Below are 16,323 nucleotides of genomic sequence, written 5' to 3'. Positions count from 1 at the left end.
AGGCAACACACTGTGGGATACAGAGAGACATGCAACTAGACAGCACGACAAAGGCAAGGTCATACTAAGGAACTTGACAATAATATGCCAAGGAAGAGATATTCAAGGCTCTTAAGCAGGAGATTTAGAAAGATCATTCTGGCAGCAGTGTGTAGGATGAATAAAAGGTGGAGGCTAGAGGCTAAAAATAATAATAATAATAATAATAATGAATTGGGAAGCTATTACACACTTGTCTAGGTGAATGAAGAGAAGATGGACCAGTGAGCTGCAGGGAAGGAAGAATGACAGGTCAGATTTGGATATGAATGGTGAGAGTAGTGTCAAGAATGACTCCCAGGTATCCGACTTTAGGCATCAGAATTAGGTGGATTCACTAAGTCAGTGAAGCAAGGAAAAGAGGTAGGTTTTATAGTAGGAGACATATTAAATTCAGCTCAGGATATAGTCTCCTATTGTTGCTGTAACTACTACTACAAACTTAGTGTTCTAACGCAACACAAATTAATTGCTTTATCATTCTGGAGGTCAGAAGTCCAAAATCAGTCTCTCTGGGCTAAAATCAAAATGAAAGTAGGGCTAGTTCTTTTTGGAGGCTCTTGAGGAGAATCCTTGTGCTTGGCTCTTCCAGCTTCTGAAGGCCACCTGCATTCCTTGGCTTGTAGCCCCCTTCTCCATCTTGAAAGCCAGCAGCACAGCATCTTCAAATCTCTCTCTCTTCTCCACCCCTCTTTTTGACTTCTGCTTCTGTGTCACATCTACTTTTTTGGCTCTGACTCTCTTGCTTCCCTCTTATAAAGACTCCTTATGATTACAGTGGGTGCACCTGGATAATCCAGCACAATCTCCCAATCTCACAATTCTTAACCACATCTGCAAAGTCCTTTTTGCCACGCAAGGTACATACATAATCACAGGTTTGAAGGATAAGATGTGGACAACTTTGGGGTGGTAGAAGAGACTGGGGCATTATTTTGCCTATAACAGACACTAAAGTGACGCTATGTTTGCATGAAGCTTTGAATTTCATTAATCCAGTCCTACATGTAAACATTTTTTTCATTTTTTTTTGAAATGGAGTTTTGCTCTTGTTGCCCAGGCTGGAGGGCAGTAGAACAATCTCAGCTCACTGCAACCTCCCCATCCTGGGTTCAAGCAATTCTCCTGCTTCAGTCTCCTGAGTAGCTGGGATTACAGGCATGCACCAGCACACTTGGTTAATTTTTTGCATTTTTAGTAGAGATGGGGTTTCACCATGTTGGCCAGGCTGGTCTTGAGCTCCTGATCTCACGTGATCTGCTTCCCTTGGCCTCCCAAAGTGCTGGGATTACAGGCATGAGCCACCGTGCCAGGTCTTTCACTTTGTTTTTGTTTTGTTTTTAGAAGTGTCTCATTCTGTCACCCAGGCTGGAGTGCAATGGCACTATCATTCTTCATGCAGCCTCGACCTCCAGGGCTTAAGTGATCCTCCCACCTCAGCCTCCCAAGTAGCATGTGTCATCACACTTGGCTATTTTGGTTTTAGAGATGGGGTGGCTATGTTGCCCAGGCTGGTCTCAAACTCCTTGGTTCAGACAATCCTCTGGCCTCAGCCTTTCAAAGTGCTGAGATTACAGGCATAAACCACTGTGACTGGCCTTGGAATCAATACCTATTTGTTACAGATAAACTTCAGTCATTTCACAAAAATTAATTTAATAAAACACATCAGGGCTGGGCGTGGTGGCTCACACCTGTAATCCCAGCACTTTGGGAGGCCAAAGCGGGTGGACCACAAGGTCAGGAGATCAAGACCATCCTGGCTAACACAGTGAAACCCCATCTCTACTAAAAATACAAAAAATTAGCTGGGCATGGTGGTACGCGCCTATAATCCCAGCTACTTGGGAGGCTGAGGCAAGAGAATCGCTTGAACCTGGGAGGCGGAGGTTGCAGTGAGCCAAGATCACGCCGTTGCACTCCAGCCTGGGCAACAGAGCGAGACTCCATCTCAAAAAATAAAATAAAATAAAATAAAAATAAAACACATCAGACACAAGTTACTAAAATTATTATTAAAGCCATAAAATTAATAATCCTCAGTTAGTAGCTGTTATCTTCAACTTTTCTAATCTGGAGTTTAATTAATATCTCTCACACTGGAGAACACCAACAGTGATGCTAGTGCAATGACAATACTAAATGAGCTAGTATTGAAAACTTGAAAATAACACAACTTGGAGTAGATAACCCTTTTGTGTTTCACAAGTTAGGTCTATATAAGAAGAAAAGTATAACTACACATCTATTTTTAATTGTTTTTGCTCTTTTACAACTTTTTTTCCCTGTATCATCATTGAAATTCAGTGAATCCAGACATGTAAGAGACCTTAGACCAGCCCTACCTCCATTCCTGCCTAATGACTTTTCATCTAAAGATCCAAGGCTGTGTTTGAAAGAAATTTAGTCTATCCTTCAAACTGAGAATTGCTTACCACATACAGATGTATGTAGCATTTGGCAGATAATCATATATATATTTATTCATACCCACTAAAATTCTGGAAGAATACATAAGAAATTGTTAACAGAAGGCCAAGCATGGCGGCTTACATGTGTAATTCCAATACTTTGGGAGGCCAAGGCGGGAGGATCACTTGAGCCCAGGAGTTTGAGACCAGTCTGGGCAACAGTGTGAGATCCTGTCTGTAAAAAAAATTATAATTTTAAAAATTAGTTGTGCTGTAGTACTGCGCACCTGTGGTCCTAGCTACTAGGAAGGCTGAAGCAGAAGGATCAAATAACTTGAGCCCATGTGTTTGAGGTTACAGTGAGCTATGATGGCACAACTGCACTCCAGCTTGGGCAATGGGGTGAGCCCCTGTCAAGGGACGGAGGGAGGAAGGAAGGGAGGGAAGGAAGGGAATGGAAGGAGGGAGGCAGGGAGCAGGAGGAGGGAGGAGGGAAGGAGGAAAGAAATTGTTAACAAGATGTTACCCCTAGGAGTGGAACAGGCATCAGGTAAGTGCATATGGAGAAGGTAGACATTTAATGTTCATTTTATGCCATTTTGTGTAGAGGTTGAAGTTTTACCAGTTGCAAGCTGTAACTTTTTGAATTATAAAAGCTAGTTTAATTTTTAAAATAGTATGTAGTCTAGATAAAACCCAAAGATTAAATACATTCAGGAACAATGTTTTATGTATCTTTGTATCACTCATAATGCTTGACAAATTACGCCACTCAATGTATGTTGGATGAATAAATGAAAATGTAATTCTTACTTTCAGGAATGGGAAAGAAGCAACATAAAATACTTGACATTACCCCATTTATGGAAACTCATCCCAGAAAACTTCCCTGAGACAAAATTTCAGTAAGGCAAGAATATATCTGAAATTCTTGCTGGAGATATCGATTCAAAACATAAATGCAAACTAGGCTATGACCAAACTCCAACATGTCTGTGGGTATATGATTTCATACAGAGGAATATGATGGTTTGCATGGAAACTAGAAAAAGAAGAATTAGAAAATATATCTTTGCTAGTATTTCTCCTGCACTGGCCGGAGAAAGAGTATTCTGATTCTTGATCTGTGGCCAGCTTTTTAGGAAGAAATGCCTCTAAAATGTGGAAGGACAATTCCTTAGCATTCCTCAGTTTGCTGGAAATCCATCCCAAAAGCATCCAATTCCATTTGTTTTAACTGTGTGCTCACCTAACAACTTTCTGACTTACAATTTGGTGTCCTAAGTGTATGTGCACACCAAAAAGAAAACATTCAGGGAAGAACAGGGAGAGGACAAGAAGGAGGCTTCTGCTATTTGTAAGAAAGAGAAGGTGTTTTGTGACAAGTTTAAATCTGGTTATCATGCTTGCTATATATCCTATTATAGGTTAATAAGCTAGCATTCTGATTTATGTATATAAGTCTCTTGAAAGATGGTTGGTTTCCCGGTACCTAACCATCCCTTGGTAAAATTTTAATTTTTTTTTTTTTTTTTTTTTTTTTTTTGAGATGGAGTCTCGCTCTGTCACCCAGGCTGGAGTACAGTGGCACGATCTTGGCTCACTGCAACCTCCACCCCTTGAGCTTAAGCAATCTGCCCTCAGCCTCCCAAGTAGCTGGGATTACAGGGATGCACCACTACACCCGGCTAATTTTTTGTATTTGTAGTAGAGACAGAGTTTCACCATATTGGTCAGGCTGGTCTCAAACTCCTGACCTCGTGATCTGCCTGCCTTGGCCTCCCAAAGTGCTGGGATTACAGGCGTGAGTCACCACGCCCAGTCCCTAAATTTTTAATTTTTAAACTTACAAATTTGAGGACCGGAATCTGGACCCATCAATGTGGCTCTGAAACTCGATGTCTATAACCATCATTAATGCAACAATGGAACATTTGTTTTGTTTTGCGGAACTTGTTTTGTCTTGCATTCATTCTATCTTCCTTAAATAATGTCTCTTGAAAAAAAGAAATCTTTGGAAGAAATTGAAGACAGATTATCTTCTTTAATAGAATAATTTCTCAATCTCTGAAAACATGGCAATGCCAAGGTTTAGCCTTTACATTTGGAAGGAACCAACTATAACTCAGGATGAAAAGAAGAAAAGCATTTAATGCTTTGCTCAGGTCATAAATTCCATATCCATTTTCCCTGGCATTTGGGATAATTAAGTTCATTGTACTAGTTTTTTTTTTTCTTTTCCTTAGGGATTCTACCTGCAATATACTAATATTTTCAAGCACTCATAGAAAATGGTGTAAATAAAATTGTTACACATGGAAATACACATTTATAATGTTGATATATTTTGCCAAATTGCTCTCTAAAAGGGTTAATTCCATTTACGTTCCAACAAAATATTTCTGTTTTCCCACATCCTTCCCCATATTAAATATTAACCTGTTCAATTTGTCAATCAGACACAAGGAAAATTATATCCTTATTGTTTAATTTACATTTTCTGAATTGTGAAGATATTAAATATCCTCATGTGTCAATAGGTTATTATCTTTCATTTCAGTATCTGGATGTGAGTGGTTTTTGCCTAATTGTTGCTTATTGACTTGTAAGAGATCTTTGTATATTAAAGAAATTTAGCCCCTTATCTGTCATATGTTGAGAGTATTTTTTTCTCAGTTTGTAATTTGTTTTTGCATCATTATTTGTAATTTAAGGTGAATTTTTGAGGTAAGTATTTACCAAGTAGAATAAAGTAATCTCTTTTCCCTCCCTACCACAGGAAGAGAAGCCTAACATTGTATTTTTAAAAAGATCTGAGCTCATTACACCTTCCCTAGGGGAAAAGTAAAAACTTTTTTAAGTATAGTGTTTCTAAGAGGATTAGGTTGGACCACCTCACGTATGGATGGAAAAGACAATGTTTCTCAAAGAAAAGTCTCCAGTGGACTTTCTGGAAAGCTTCATTGGATATCCCTGGTTTCTAGGCACTAAATAACAATAGTATACCCTAGTCATTAAGATAACCAAAAAATGTACCTACACATTTCAAATGTCCTCACAATTCTGCTCAAGAGGTGGATCCTTAGGATTGAAAAAATGTAATTAGTTTCCTAGAGACTGATGGAGGTAGCAGGTACCAGAAACTATAGGTATCTGTGCCTGGCTTTACCAGGAGATACAGTAGAGTCTCTGAAGGTGCTTCAGCTTCTCAATGATGGAGACATGAACACCAACCTCTATAACCCTGGGAGTTGAGGTAAAAGATACTTAAGACCAAACTGGGCACAAAGGATGTAGATTTATTCAAATAGACTCAATGTACCTGGGCAATTCACATTACAGTGATGATCACAATTGAGTATCAGGGGTCTTTGCCTAAGTTTTCCAAACTGTGCAAGCCTCTGACAAGTCTTGTGCAACTGTGGAAAAGAGAAGGAAATCTTTAATTTAAAGACTGATATCGGGTATCTTACGACCCCTGGCAAGTGATGTCTCAGATCAGAATTAATTTGCAATACAAAATAAAGCAAGACTTCCTGTTCCTGTAACAGTGCTGACTGAACTGATATCAACCCTCTCACTAGATAAGCACAGCCTCGATAAACTTAAACAGATACACTAAGATAAACTGTAACAACAACAAAGAATACAATAGCCTAAATCGAAACAAAGAAAGGGAAATCCCCCATGGTCCTGACAGGCCAAGAAAGTGCCCTACCTGAGGGTTGAAACAGAAGGTTGAATGCTCCCAAGTGATTGAAGAGATGTCCTGGTCTAGATGAAAGAGAAGGCTGGAAGGGAGACACAGACACAAAAACAAGACACTAGAATAGGCACCAATTCAGTGAAAAGGGAGCTAGAAAAATTTTGTCAAGGAGCACAGGGAAGCAACAAGGAAGATTACCATCCCCCAGGATTCTGAATGGGGAAATGTTTCTGGGAGGAATCAAGACCCAAAACCACCACCATGGATGGGCAAGTTTTCTGAATTTATGCTACCTATGTGATGTGGGCGTTCCAAGCTGAGAATTTAACATAAATGCTGTTCCCACATCCTTGAACATTCTGAAGCCCTGGCTTTGACAAAAGCAAATATCAAAAGCAGATATCAAGCCATTATACAGGGGCTAAGCATATAGAAGTCCCATAGAAAACACAGCCCTTGTGAAGATGACTTCACATTCCTAAATTAAAAACCACAAAAGGAGGCATGATGAGTGAGAGTCATCGAGTGCAACAAAAAAGAATTGGAAATAATGGAACAATAGCAAAGGAACTAAAATAATTATGTTTGAAAGAATTAAAGTAATGCAGGCCGGGCACAGTGGCTCACGCCTGTAATCCTAGCACTTTGGGAGGCTGAGGCACACAGATCACGAGGTCAGGAGTTCGAGATCAGTCTGGCCAACATGGTGAAACCCAGTCTCTACTAAAAATACAAGAATTAGCTAGGCATGGGTGGTGGCATGTGCCTTTAACCCCAACTACTCGGGAGGCTAAGGCAAGAGAATCACTTGAACCTGGGAGGCGGAGGCTCCAGTGAGCCGAGAGCGCACCACTGCACTCCAGCCTGGGCAACAGAACAAGACTCTGTCTCAAACAAAAAAGAAAAGAAAAGAAAAGAAAGCAATGCAAAAAAGATTTAAAAGCCTAATGAATACAATAATTTGACTACAGGGGAAAAGAAATTTTAACAAAACAGAGAACATGTGGAAAATTTTAAATGTCGTTCATTGGGATTATAAACTTGATGGGTAAATTTAAACTGTAGAGTAGAAATAGATGGAGAAGAAATTGGTAAACTGGAAGATTGGCCATTACACATAATAAAGCCAGAAAGATAACGATATGAGAACTATAAGAAGGGTTTAGGATCAGCCTCTCTTAATAGAAGTTCCAGAAAAAGAAAATAGATTGGGTTAGAGGCAATATTTGAAGATATAAAGCTGAGAATTTTCCAGAACTGAAGAAAGACATTATTGAAGTAGCACACTAAATACTATAGATATAATAAAAACAATCCATACTTGAACACTGCACAGCAGTAAAGCTGAAGAAAACCTCTAGCAAGGAGGAAAAAAAGATATATTATTGGCAATGCCATTGGCACTTCACCACTTAGAGATGAGTCAACTTGGAGACATTTCTGCCCCTTCTATTCTCATATAACTAGTAACTTTTAGATACTACTAATACTTCTACTAACTTTTTTTTGAGGGCTTATACTCTTCTAAGTGCTTTTACATATGGTAACTCATTAAATTCCTCTAATAACTCCAGGAAGTACTACTATTATCTCCATTTTACAAGTGAGGAAACTGAGGCGCTGAGAGATTTAAGTAACTTGTCCAAGGTAACACGGCTAGTAAGTGGTAGAGCTGGAATTCAAATACAGGGATTCTGGCTCCAAAGCCTGAGTTGTAAGAGCCCAGTAACATTGGCTGGACCACTGTAAGCCATATGCCAGCTCCTGTCTACCTGTCTACTTGGGGCCCTCCTGTACCCCACAAAGTACCTGTACATCATTATCACACGTCTCATCTTTATATCAACTCCCTGCTCTTTCCAACTACTTCCTGCCCTCAATCTATTTCTCTGGTCCCTCAGGTTGATGGCAACTCAATGTTTAAAATAGCTGTTCATGAGATCTTTCTAGTTATGGGTAAATGAAATGAGAATTCAGCTGCAACAAGGAGACATCCAGTCCAAGGAGGACTAAATCCATCTGACAAGCTGCATCTCAATCTGCCTTACACATTTCAAAGGAAAGCACTTTGTGATTTGCAAGTGCATCAAACTATTCAGTCAAGGCTGATGCACATGGAAGCTCTACAACAATGTTATTTTCATGACCTGTGGAGCTTCATGAAGGTAATGAGTTTATACCACTTCATTACTGAAAAAATCAGCATTAAGACAGAACATTTTTATTTACCACCATCTGAAGCTTCTTTTTGGCTTCTAACTCTAGTTTTGTAGATCTTCTATAGGATGCAAGAAACAAAAACCAAAAAACCAGGAGATGCATCAATATTTAAAGCGTTTTATGTATTTGTTGAGTAGAAGTGGTTAAAAAATTAAGAATTAGTCCTGGTTGCAAAAAAAAAAAAAAAAAACTTTAAGCACAAAACCTCAATTACTGATTAATGTTTAAAAGATTATATTTAAGAAGAAAAAATATTCTGTCATGAGCATTAAGTATTTTATTATTAGCATAAGTAGAACATTTCCTCATCACTTTTTTGTGAGTTAATAATTGCAAAACCAGGGAATGGGCAAGTGGATGAGTTTGAATTCATAACTGCCCATTAAGAGAACTGGATTCTTGTATCAAACCTACCTGTAGGATATGTGACCTTTACCTACTTTATTTATATGTACAAATAAGGTTAATCAAGTAGTCCCTCTACTTATTTTATGAGAGCACTGAGAAAATATTTATTTATATTTATTTATTTATTTGAGACAGTCTCACCCTGTGGCTGAGGCTGGAGTTCAGTGGCACGATCTTGGCTCACTACAACCTCCACCTCCCGGGTTCAAGCAATTCTCATGTCTCAGCCTCCTGAGTAGCTGAGATTACAGGCGTGAGCCACAACGGCCAGCTAATTTTTGTACTTTTAGTAGAGATGGGGTTTCACCATGTTGGCCAAGCTGGTCTTGAACTCCTGACCTTAGGTGATCCTCCTACCTCGGCCTCTCAAAGTGCTAGGATTATAGGCATGAGCCACTGTGCCCAGCCTACTGAGAAGAATTTAAATCATGGAATGATGACAAAACATTGGTTGTGAATAAGCTCTTAAAAATGCATCAATTCACTGAAGTGAAGTGAACAAATGTTTCAACAGAAGTGTGAGGAAGAATATCACACAGACATTTCCTTATTTACCATAAGTGAAGTTCCCAAAAGTCAGAGAGTTGTCTAGTCCAGCCCTTTCCATTAGAGGGGAGGTCTCTCAGTATACTAAGAGTATTTTAACAAAAGTAAATATATATATGAGAAAGACTTGGGCAATTAAAAAAAAAAATTCTATTTTCTAATTATTCTTTGTTAGTAAGGGCCCTAAATCTAGAAGTGTATATGTTGGAACAGACTAGACCATGATACAAGAACAATCAAGGACAAAACAAAAAGGAATTTAGAATGAACAGATTATTCCCCAATTCACACTGTGAGGAGTAGTAACTAGTTCCTTAGTGACCAATCTCAGCAAGGCTGTCATTCAAGAATCCTGTGAGTCACTCTTGACATTCCATTTTTTTCCTACACCATAGCCAAATCCTATAGGTTCTACTTCCAAGATTAAAAACAAATGCACTTTTCTGTATCACCCCTGTAACCACCTCAGTCTAACCCTCCATCATCTCTTGCCTGAACCGCCCTTCCATTGCTCTCCCATTTTCCACTACTCTGTGTTTTCCCTAGATGGCAGTCAGAGGAATTTTTTAAAACTGTTCAGTGAATCTCCTAGTCTGTGCACTAAAAAATCCTCCAGTGGCTTCCCAATACACTTGAGATAAAATCCAAATTACCTAACGTGACCTGCAAGGTCTTCATGATCTGCCCCCTGCCTCCCTCACTACTATTCTTTATTTTTTACCCGCTGCTTTCCACCTCACTCCTGCATACTGGCTCCCTTTCAATTATTTCAACCCAGTGAGTTGTTTGCTGCCTCAGGCCATCGTACTTCCTGTTGTCTCTGCTTAAAGTCTTTTTCTGTCTATTTTTTACCTAACTCATTTATCTTTCAGATTACAGCTTAAAAATCACTATATCAGAAAGGCCTTCCCTTGGTTCTCCAGCATAAATTAGGGCTCCCTCTTACACGCTTCCATCATACCAGTTATTTACTTTCACATAATGTCTAAGGGTATGTAATCATTTATTTATGTATATGTGTGCATATGTGTATATTTGTATACTTTCTTTTTTGGTCTCCCTTAAGACATTATAAGCTCCCAGAGGACACAAACCATCTGCCTTTTGTCTATTACTGAATACACAATGTTCAGCACAGTAGTCCGCACAATACATATTTTTTTGAATGGATAAATGACCTTGTAAGGTGGGTAACTCCTTAGTATAGATGAGGATACTAAGATCCAAGCTTAAGCAACAGAGGAACTGGATCAGTATTCTAATGTCTGGCTAGAAAGTACTAGAAAAAAAATTTTTTTCCAGGATGGTCTGTATGATTCTGAAGAACAGTAGATTATTACTGTCTAGACCAATACTGTGATTTCTACTAGGTTTTTCCAGATGGCCACATATGCATTCACATTTATATGCAGACTTACATTCTAAGTGGTAAAAATTTTCAAAGGTTTCTTTCTTGGAAGAAAATATTTTTTGATTTTTCTGTTTTTCTTTCAACTCAGCTACAATTCATGATCCTTGGACACTATTCAGCTCATCAGAGTCAGACACAATGAAAGAACGAGCAAGGGACTAAATGGACATTTTTTGCTGGGTCAGCGGAGGTACTAGATTCAAACAATCATTTAATGACTTAATAACTAACGTTTCAGAATGTTTTCATTAAAATAATTTTGTGAAACTCATTTCTAGTCACTGCAGGTAAAATTTCTTTCAAACCCTTTTAGGTTAATTCTGTTGCTATTTCTACTATAGCACAACTACATGATTTAAAAGGCCAGGTTTCCCTGCAGGCTTTCATTATTTCACTGGCTTCAGTGAGAGCATGAGAATCTCTGCTGTGTCCTTGGGAGCAGCCTCAAGTCAAATAAAAAGTAGACTTTAATTGCACTGAGCATGTCTGCAGGGAGGATAAACACTTTTTCTCTACTCTTGTAAGTTCAGTAGCAGAAGCCTGCAAATTAAATTGACAAATGACAGACAAACAGGAGAAAAGGTTTATTTCATATGCACATGGGGGGCCTCACAGAAAAGAAGTGAAAATCCCAAAAACAGTTAGGCCTAAGAACTTATATACCATTTTTTAAAACGGTGATAAATTGTGGAGAAGTGATAAGACAAAGGAAAAAGGGGTGGGACTTGTGAAGGTGGTAAATTGTGGCCGATTAAACTATATGAGGGGAACTATTGGAAGACAAAGGTTATTTTGCAAGGTTTGCCATATGACTCAAGTTGGTGCTTTGGTGATAGGAATCTCCTCCTCCTAGTATGGGATGGGAGGAGGAACAGCTTCACAAAGGGAAATTTATAGCCTGCTTTTAGGCAGAAATGGGAAAAGCAGAGTGTTTCTTCTGTTCTGCTGTTTCTTAATTGCCTTCAGCTCAAAATAATCCTTATGACAAAGTGGCATATTTTGGGGTGGCATATTCTGGATCTCCTTCAATGTCCAACAGTCCCAACGAAATGGAAAAGTGGGGAGTAAAGAAATGATTTTGGGAGAACCCTTTTTCAGGAAGTTTTTCTCAAATTTGGATCTCAGACGTACTCTCTTGAGACCCTCTAGGATTTTCTTTTTTTTTTTTCTCCCATTAAAAAGAAATTTGGCAAGATATACATAAAACATAACATTTATCATTTTTAGCCATTTTTAAGTATAAAGTTCAAGAGCATCAGGTATATTCACATCATTGTGCAACCATCACCACCATCTATCTCCAGACTTTTTTCATCTTGGAAAGCTAAAACTGTAGACATAAAACACTCACTCCCCATTCACCACCTGCCCTTCCTTCCCCACAACCACTTCCCACCCCCCAACTGTATCTATGAATTTGACTACTCTATGTACCTTAGATAAGTTGAATCATACAGCATTTGTCCTTTTGTGACTAGGCATAATGTCTTCAAGCTTCATCCATGCTGTAACATGTGTCAGAATTTCCCTCTCTCTTATTTTTGAGACAGGATTTGCCCAGGCTGGTCTTGAACTCCTGGATTCAAGTGATCCTCCCATCTCAGCCTCCTAAGTAGCTGGGATTACAGGGATACATCGCCACGCCTGGGTCCCTCCTTTTTTAAGGCTGAATAATATTTTACTGCATGTATATACCACTTTGTTCATCCATTCATCCATTGATGGACACTTGGGTTGCTTCCACCCTTTGGCTATCGTGAATAATGCTGCTATAAACATGGTTGAACAAATGTCTCTTTTGAGTCCCTGTTTTCAATTCTTTTGGATATATACTCAGAAGTGGAATTATTTAATCATATGATAATTCTATTTTTCATATTCTGATGAACCATACAATTTTCCATAGTGGCTGTACCATTTTACATTCCCACCAGCAGCACACAAAGGTTGTAATTTTTCCACATCCTTGCCAACACTCTTATTTATTTTCTGTTTTGCTTTGTTTATAATCATCATTCTAATGAGTGTGAAGTTGTATCTCATGGTTTTGAGTTGCATTTCCCTCATGATTAGTGACCTTGAGTCTCTTTTCATGGGCTCATTGGCTATTTGTATATCTTCTTTGGAGAAATGTCTATTCAAGTCATTTGCCAACTTTTTAATCATTTTTTTTTCTTTCTCAGAAAGGACATCAGTATGTTACTCAAATTTAAGAGACTGCCAACCAAATCCTAGAGATAAATCTGTTAGCTACTTGATATTAAATTTCTTACAAATACTATTGCTATTATAAGTAAAACAATCTCCACTTAATTTTTAAAATTATTAAGTGTGAAGTATAATTCACATACAGAAAAATGTGCATAAGAGTACAGCATGAATTTTCACAAATGGACATGCTTTTATAACTAGCGCCAAAATCAACAGAGAGAACCTTACTAGAAGGAAGCCCCTCTTTCAGTTGCTAACTGGAAGCCCCTCTTCTAGTTGCTAACTCCTTCCAGTCACTATCCCCTGCCCACCAAGGTAACCATTATGCTAACTTTGAGCAGCTTAGTTCTTCTGTTTTTGTACTTTATAGAAATGGACTTATGCCATGTGTACTTTTGTTGTCTTTTTATGCTGGGCATTAGGTTTCCGCAGTTGATCCACGTTGTTGCCCGTAATTATTGCAGATGGTTCTTTGCGTTGCTGTATAGTGTTTTATTATGCGAACCCTGTGTAATTTCATTCATTTATTCTATTGTTGATGGTCTTTTGGGTTATTCTCATTAAGGAATTATTACAATAAATGCAGCTACGAACATTCTGATACCTGACTGTCGGTGCACCCTAAGTATTCGTTTCTCTTTGCTCTATATGGAGGCGTGGAACTGCGGGGCCATAGGGTATGCATCTTTTGCAGACAGTCCCAAACTGTTGTTCAAAGGAGTTGTTCCAGTTTACATTCCAGCAGCAGAGTAGAAGAATGCAGTGACTTTACAACCTGGCCAACACTTGGTATTTTCCATCTTTTTTTTCTATTCTATTTTATTTTGAAATATAAAAACAACTGAAGCAAACAAAGTTGAGATTGCTTTTGCGGGACCTTTTCGTTTTTGGTTTGCTTCTCTGAATAATTAACCATCTCAGGCTTCTATTTTGTCCAGCCAAATCCTGCAGGCTGTGTGTGTGCGTTTTCGACTTTGTTCGACATTTTTTGCTCACTCGGCCACTTAAGATGTCATCTGGTCAAGAAAATAAGGTATGTGTCCGATGCGGGGCAAGCCCTTTGAGGACTCTGGAAGTGTGATAACTCTGTGAAACTTATGCAGACCGTCATTGGCCTATTTCTCTTTTCTAGAGTTCACGATCTAGGAGATCCTGCTCGCCTCTGGTCTCCCCACTGCCCTCCCGGGATCCCTTGGAGGCGCCTGGAAAGCTGAGCTGCCGCCCGCCACCCGCCAGAACATGGGCGGGGCAGGGCCGCTGGTCTGCACAGAGCACGCGCAAACGAAGCACGGCGCATGCTCCGCAGCGCGGCGGGTCCACAGATGAGGGGAGTCGAGACTCCCGCGCCTCACCATCCCCATCGGAGCTGCTGCTGAGGCACTCAATCTGAGCCCTGGCTACCAATAAAGTTCGTTTAAAAATCATAATCATTCTTAAGAGAGCGAAAGAGGGTGCGAACTAGCCGCGCGGCCCCGCAGGGAGAACTGGCGCGTCGGGAGGAGGCAGCGGCGGCAGCGGTTGCGCCGCGACCAGGAGGAGCCGGTGGCGCCGGGCGGCGGGTCCGCGGCGGGCGGGGGACGGTGAGTAGCGGCTCGCGCTGCGGTGCAGCGGCGCTGCACTCACTCGCCCTCTCCAGCGGCTGGGGTTCGTCCGGCTCCACTGGGGAAGAGTCAGCTTCTCCCCGGGGTCCCGGGTTGTGCCTCACTCTCGGGAGTGGGCAGGGGCCTCCAGGCCCGGCTCCCCCATCCCCGGGTTCGAACAGCCGAGCGCCGGCTCTCCCGCCCTTGAGCACCGATCCCAAGTTCCAGCTAGAGAAGGTGGGCGGCAGCGCCAGCCCGGCGCCCCCTCCCAGCTCCCAGCGGTCGGTACCTGGAATTGCCAGGTGGGCGGGAAAGAGGGATGGAGCGGGGGCGGCGCTGCGGCCCCAGTCTGGCCGAGAGTTCGGCTTTTTGCCTGCCCCAAGTCCTGAATGGGGAAGGGTCGACCCAAGCTGGGCCGGACACCGGTGAGGGCGTGAAGTGCTCAGGTTAGGTTTGACGGCGAAGAGGGTCCTCAGCTCCATCAAGGCATGTAGACTCCTCTTCTCCCTGCAGTGCGACCCCTCTTTATCCGCGACCCCACCCTTCCCTAGCTTCTTGCTCATAGAGTGCTGGAATATAAATGAGCCAAATTGTGCTGTTCCATTGACACTGGTTGCTACAGACTTAACTTTACTCGGAGATCTGAGGAGCCATCGGCAGTTCCCTGGAGTAAGAACGTGAGAGCGTGTGAGAGTAAGAACTTCCTTATCAAGAGCTAGTGAAGTGGCAGTGGGGTCTGAAAAGGGCTGTTAACTTCTCTAGGTTTTTATATATCTCCTAACATCCAGGTAATTTCACTGACCCTAAGAAGTTTTTCAGTATTTTTACAAATATAACTGTACTTCTACTTAAATAAAGGCCGTTGTGAGAAAACAACCTTTTGATTGGTGAGTTAACTCACCCTTTGTTTTTCTAATTTATTAGACTGCATTAGCAAAATGTTAAGTTTTGGGGAAAGGGTGTTTATATAAAGTATTATTGTCAAGGTCTTTAATTATACTTAGAATTATGCTTATTTCTAGGAACGTAATTGTTTTGACCTAGTGCTTTAAGTCTATGGAGTAGTTTCTGAAAAGCAAGAGTCTGACTGCCTGTTAACATTTAATTTGGCTTTTTTCTTTAAATTTATTTATTTATTTATTTTTGAGACGGAGTCTCGCTCTGTCGCCCAGGCTGGAGTGCAGTGGCCAGATCTCAGTTCACTGCAAGCTCCGCCTCCCGGGTTCACGCCATTCTCCGGCCTCAGCCTCCCGAGTAGCTGGGACTACAGGCGCCTGCCACTTCGCCCGGCTATTTTTTTTTTTTTTTTTTTTATTTCTTAGTAGAGACGGGGTTTCACCATGTTAGCCAGGATGGTCTCGCTCTCCTGACCTCATGATCCACCCGTCTCGGCCTCCCAAAGTGCTGGGATTACAGGCTTGAGCCACCGCGCCCGGCCTCTTTAAATTTATTTTAAGGAAATTAATGTATTATTTTTAAAAGTATATGGTAAAATTGATCTTTTTTTCGGTGTACAGTTCTGCGAATTTTAGACTCATGTAACCACCACTACAATAAGGATGTAGAACAAATCTATCACTCCCTGCCCTCACAGAAAAAAAAAAAAAACCTAATGTGATCCCTTTATATCATACTCCTTACCCCTGGCAATTATTAATATTTTCTAGAAATGGAATCATAACAGTTGGTAATCTTTGGATATTAGCTTTTTTTTCACTCAGCAAAATGCCTTTAAGATTTTTCCAAGTTGTTTCATGTATGGATAATTTCTTTTCTTATTGCTGAGTACTG

At 40.5% G+C, this 16,323-nt stretch overlaps 2 protein-coding genes across 6 annotated transcripts in view; one reads left to right on the top strand and one right to left on the bottom strand.

Moving 5' to 3' along the window:
* Window positions 1-14,987, bottom strand: part of PRIM2 (primase, DNA, polypeptide 2 (58kDa)) — a 400,616-nt gene extending 385,629 nt beyond the window's left edge. Inside the window, exon 1 of the mRNA XM_012002075.1 lies at window positions 14,822-14,987. The gene's annotated coding sequence lies outside the window, so the exon portion shown is untranslated. The remainder of the gene's footprint in view (window positions 1-14,821) is intronic.
* Window positions 14,241-16,323, top strand: part of RAB23 (RAB23, member RAS oncogene family) — a 34,977-nt gene continuing 32,894 nt past the window's right edge. The window contains exon 1 of one of the 5 annotated variants that reach the window (XM_012002081.1): window positions 14,241-14,360. The gene's annotated coding sequence lies outside the window, so the exon portion shown is untranslated. Of the gene's footprint in view, window positions 14,814-15,083; window positions 15,226-16,323 lie in introns of those variants that run through there. The other 4 variants (XM_012002082.1, XM_012002078.1, XM_012002080.1 and 1 more) reach the window with 4 other exon arrangements.

This window comes from Mandrillus leucophaeus, unplaced genomic scaffold (genome assembly GCF_000951045.1).
Source record: "Mandrillus leucophaeus isolate KB7577 unplaced genomic scaffold, Mleu.le_1.0 Scaffold676, whole genome shotgun sequence".
Taxonomy (NCBI): domain Eukaryota; kingdom Metazoa; phylum Chordata; class Mammalia; order Primates; family Cercopithecidae; genus Mandrillus; species Mandrillus leucophaeus.
The sequence above is the reverse complement of the archived record's forward strand: the minus strand, read 5'-3'. Positions and strand labels throughout refer to the sequence as shown.